General features: G+C 38.2%; 1 non-coding gene across 1 annotated transcript; it reads right to left on the bottom strand.

Annotated features, from left to right (window-relative positions):
• Positions 1-5,155: 5,155 nt before the first annotated feature.
• On the bottom strand, positions 5,156-5,257 carry LOC122124544. Its single transcript, XR_006150593.1, has one exon. It is a non-coding gene; the product is annotated as a U6 spliceosomal RNA (small nuclear RNA).
• Positions 5,258-5,506: the final 249 nt, after the last annotated feature.

Below are 5,506 nucleotides of genomic sequence, written 5' to 3'. Positions count from 1 at the left end.
ACTGATTGCATTCTATTTAATATTAAAAAAAAAAACTGCTGGCTAGTTTGTGATCATTTGGGTAAATGCCCCAAAGTGGTATTGTTGGATCATAGAGGAGCTCTATGTGGAGTCTTTGGAGGAAACTCCATACTACTTTCCAAAGTTGTTGAACAAGTTTACACTCCCAACAATAATGCATTAAGGTTCCATTCTGTCCACCTCTCCACCAGCATCTGTTGTTTTTAGAGTTCATGATTATAGCCATTCTAACTGGGGTGATATGGTATCTCAATGTTGTTTTGATTTGCGTTTCTTTTATGGCTAGAGAGGTTGAGTATTTCTTCACGTGTCTATTGGCCATACTTTTTTCCTCTTCAGAAAAGTTTCTAAGTCTTTAGCTCACTTATTTATTTGGCAGTTGTTTGTTTGACGATTTGTCGTTGGGGGATTTAAATTTTTTGGGTTCCAGGTATATTTTAGATATGAGACTCTTGTCCATTACCAGCACAACTATGTTTATTGAAGCATTATTTATCATGGCTAAAATATGAAACAAACCCAGATGTCCCTCACTAGATGAAAGGATGAAGAAAATGTGATATATATATATATATATATATATATATATATATATATATATATATATATATATATATATATACACAATGGAATTCTATGCCTCCATCAGAAAGAATGACATTGCCTCATTTGTTAGGAAATGGAAAGACTTAGAAAAAATTATATTAAGTGAATTAAGCCAGGCCCAAAAAAACATAGGTAATAGGTCACATGGTTTCCCTTATTTGCAAAAACTAGTATATGTCTGAGACAAGCAGAAAAGGTCAGATAAGTTGATGTTAGGTGAAATGAACCCCAAGATAAGGATTCAATTGTTTTTTTTTCTTTATTGCAATTGTTTCAAACATTTATAAGATGATTTCTTTGTTGATTTGTATGTCCACCCCCCATGGTATAACCCATGCTTTCACTGTATTTGTTGTTGGTATAACTTGTGGAGGGGAAGGGAAAAAACAAATCATTTAAATAGGGATGCAGGTGGACTCATTTTAATAATGAGATGTACAAGTCCTTATGTCAAAAAATGAACTTTACATCTTTGGTGGGGGGGGGGAGTTGGTGGGATGGGGAGTGTGGGAGGAGATGGGAAGGGATGGGAACAAGAAGCAAAGAAGGAGGCAACAATGCTTGATAAGAAATATACTCATTATCTTGCCCATGTAATTGTAATTGTTATTCCTAGAAGTTTATGTTAAGTATTTCACAAGTTTTTTTTCTCTTAATTCTTAAGAAAACATTTGCTATAATTCTAATATTATTACCATTTTAGTGTTAGGAAATATTGTAATTAAAGGCACTAAGTGCATGTCCCAAAGACACACAGTGGGGAAGGAAATGATTCAAAATTTCAAAAAGTAAGCAATAAAAAAGTAGGCAAAATCCTCTCCATTCCCTTACTCTCTCAACTCAATATTCATCCTGTCCAAGAAATAATAGCATAGCAATTATTGCCCACGGTAATTGTTTTCTGTCACATTTTGTCTTCAACACAGTGTTGGTGACATTGGGTTATCATGTTCAGAGCTGAGCTCATAAATTGAGGTCTAAAGAGAGACAAATTTCTTCTGTTCCACAGTTCCAGTATACATTTTAAAAAGTACTAAAGGCCTGGGAAGGTAGCTCAGTGGTAGAGCGCTTGCCTTGCATGCATGAGGCCCTGGGTTCGATTCCTCAGCACCACATAAGCAAAAAAGAAAAAAGGCAGAAGTGGCGCTGTGGCTCAAGTGGTAGAGCACTAGCCTTGAGCTGAAGAGCTGAGGGACAGTGCCCAGGCCCAGAGTTCAGGCCCCACGATCAGACCCCAAAAAAGTATTTTTAAAAAAAGTACTAAAACTAGCCAGTAGCTGGTGGCTCACACCTATAATCCTGGCTACAGAGGAAGCTGAGATCTGAGGAATGCGCTTCAAAGCAAGCCCAGGCTGGAAAGTCTGTGAGACTCTTATCTCCAATAAACTACTAGGAAAGCAGAAGTGGCACTGTGGCTCAAGGGGTACAGCACTCACCTTCACCCGAAAGGCGCAGGGAGAGCGTCCAAGCCCAAATTTCATGCTGCATGACCAATTTAAAAAAAAAGATTAAAACGTTTAAATTCCATCACTTACTGTCTTTTAAGAATCCAAAAATGAAATAAATTCACATATAATCACTCCAAAATGCTTTAAAAGCGGGAGATGATAAACAAGCCTCCATGAAGTAAATTTTCTTCTACTTTTTAAATTATTCTGAAAGCCTTGTGCTGGTTGGTCACACCTGTAATCCTGTCTACTCGGGTATCTGCTCAGGAACCTGAGATCTGTGGATAACCGTTGGAAGCCAATCAGGACAAAAAATATTAATGAGATTATTTTAAAAAAATTACAATGGAATTCTATGCCTCCATCAGAAAGAATGACATTGCCCCATTTGTTAGGAAAAGGAAAGGTTTGGAAAAATTTATATTAAGTGAAGTAAGCCAAGCCCAAAGAAACATAGGTTCCATGGTTTCCCTTATTTGCAATATCTAGTATATGTATGAGTCAAGCAGAAAAGTTCAGATAATGTGATGTTAGGAAAATGAACCCTTACATATGTATTTAAATGTTTTTTTCTTTCATGAATTTTTTTCTAACGCATTTTTAAAATTATTTCTTTGTTGCTTTGTATATCCCCCCCCCCCCCCCCCACACACACACAGTATAACCCCTGCTTTCACTATATTTGATGTCGGTATAATTTGTGGAAGAGAAGGGGAAAAACAAGTCGTTTAAGGATACAGGTGGACACATTGCAATAATGAGAAGTACAAGTTGTCATGTCGAAAACGAACTTTACAACTTTGGTGTGGGGGGGAGGATGGCGTGGGGGGGCGGGGGGAGGCTGGGAAGGGATGTGAAGGGTAAATAAAGGAGGAGGCTGCAATGCTTGATAAGAAATGTACTCATTATCTTGCCCATGTAATTGTAACCCCTCTGTACAGTATGTTCACAATAAAAAATAATAAAAATATTAAAAAAAATTAATGAACTAGCAAAGAGCCAAGAATGGAGATGTAGCTTATATAGTAGCTCATCAATCTAGAGAGGAATGGCCTAGGGGGACCTTGATGCACTGAGTTCAAACTCTGAGAACGAAAATGCGCAGGCATGCACACACACACACACACACATACACAAACACACATTTATTCAAAATATCTGCATATCAGTGCAGATATTTGTTAATGATATTATATGGGTAAAATAGGGGAAATATTCTCTTCCATCCCATAACATTTTTATATTTTTTATTGTAAAAGTACTAAACAGAGTGGTTACAGTTACATGAAAAATTAATAGTTCCTTTCCTATCAAGCATTGTTACCTCCTCCTTTGTTTTCCCCTGCCATCCCTTCCCTCCCACCTCCACAAATACACTCCCCTCCCCCACCCTCCTAAATTGTAAAGTTCGTTTTTCAACATACTTTCTTGTGCATCACATTGTTGCAATGGGTCATATTGTATCCTTATTTAACCATTTTGTTTTTTCCCTTTCCATCCCCAAATTAGAGAAGTGTATATACAAGATGGAGGTGCACTAACATCAGATACAGTGAAAACAGGGGTTTAACTGTGGGGGATGCACATATAAAAAATCACATCGTACATTATAAATATATTAGAAACCACAAGAAGAAATAAAACACCACTTGTGTCCTTATCATGGGGTTCATTTACCTTAACATCATCTTATCTAGTCATATGCACATGCTTTTGACCTTTTTTTTTTTAAATTGTGAAAATACCATACAGAGGAGTTACAATTACATGGAAAATGTAAAGAGTACATTTCTTATCAAGCATTGTTGCCTACTCCTTTTTTTCGCCTTACCATACCTTCTTTGCTTATCCCAGATATGCATTAGTTATTGCAAATAAGGGATACCACAGGACCTATGTTTCTTTTTTTATATTGTGAAAATCCCATACAGAGGGGTTACAATTACATGCGTGAGTTATTGAGTACATTTTTTTTTATTGTGAGAATACTGACAGAGGAGTTACAATTACATGGGCAAGATTTCTTATCAAGCATTGTTGCCTCTCCTTTGTTTCCCCTTCCCATCCCTTCCCATACTCCCCCACTTTCCCCACCTTGTCCTCCTCCCTCCAAAGTTGTAAAGTTCATTTTTTGACATAATAACTTGTACATCTCATTGTTGCAATGGGTCCACTTGCTCCTCCTTTGTTTCCCCTTACCATCCCTGCCCATCTCCCACCCCCCACACCCACCAACCCCTCCCCCCTCAGCCCCCCCCCACTGTCCACATCCCTCAACACCCGGCCAAAATCATTTTTTGACATAACGACTTGTTCATCTCATTGTTGCAATGGGTCCACCTGCATCCCTTTTTAAACGATTTGTGTTTCCCTTCCACTGCACAAAGTATACCAACATCAAACAGAGTGAAAACAGGGGCTTTAGCTTGCAGGAGGAACATACAAAGCAACAAAGAATTCATCTTATAAATATCTTAGAAACAATCGCAAGAAATAAAAACCATTTGAATCCTTATCTTGGGGTTCATTTTGCCTTACATCAACTTATATGATGTTTTCTGCTTGTAGCAGACACATACTAGTTATTGCAATTAAGGAAACCATGGGACTTATCTTTCTTTGGGCCTGGCTTACTTCACTTCTTTGGGCCTGGCTTAATTCACTTAATATAATTTTTTCCATGTCTTTCCATTTCCTAACAAACTGGGTGATGTCATTCTTTCTGATGGAGGCATAGAATTCCAGTACACACACACACACACACACACACACACACACACACACACACACATTTTCTTGATCCATTCGTTTACTGTGGGGCCTCGGGTTTTGTTCTGTATCTTAGCTTTGGTAAATAATGCTGCAATGAACATAGTTTTGCTGGTAGTTTTAGTATGGTCTTGTTTGTGATCATTTGGGTGAATGCCCAAAATGGGATTGCTGGGACTTACAGGCGCTCTATTGTAGTCTTTTGAGGAACCGCCATACTACTTTCCAAAGTCTTTGAACAAGTTTAAACTCCCAACAACAATGCATTAAGGTTCCCTTCTGTCCACATACCCTCCAGCATCTGTTCTTTTAAAAATCTAGAATGCTTCACGAAGTTGAGTGTCATCCTCATTCAGGGGCTATTCTTCTCTTTATTGTTCCAATGTTAGTGTATGTGCTACTGAATTGAGCACAGAACATTTTTTATACATAAAGTGTAATTGATTTTCTTAAACTAGACAATTCCACAAAAATTAAATTCAAAAGAATTGTCGTGAAGCCGGGCGCTGGTGGCTCACGCCTGTAATCCTAGCTACTCAGGAGGCTGAGATCTGAGGATCGCGTTCAAAGCCAGCCCGGGCAGGAGAGACCGTGAGACTCCTATCTCCAATAAACCACCAGAAAACCGGAAGTGGCGCTGTAGCTCAAGTGGTAGAGCCTTC

Source organism: Dipodomys spectabilis, unplaced genomic scaffold (genome assembly GCF_019054845.1).
Source record: "Dipodomys spectabilis isolate Male_0828 unplaced genomic scaffold, ASM1905484v1 ptg000239l, whole genome shotgun sequence".
NCBI lineage: Eukaryota > Metazoa > Chordata > Mammalia > Rodentia > Heteromyidae > Dipodomys > Dipodomys spectabilis.
This window is presented reverse-complemented; position numbering and strand designations above follow the sequence as displayed.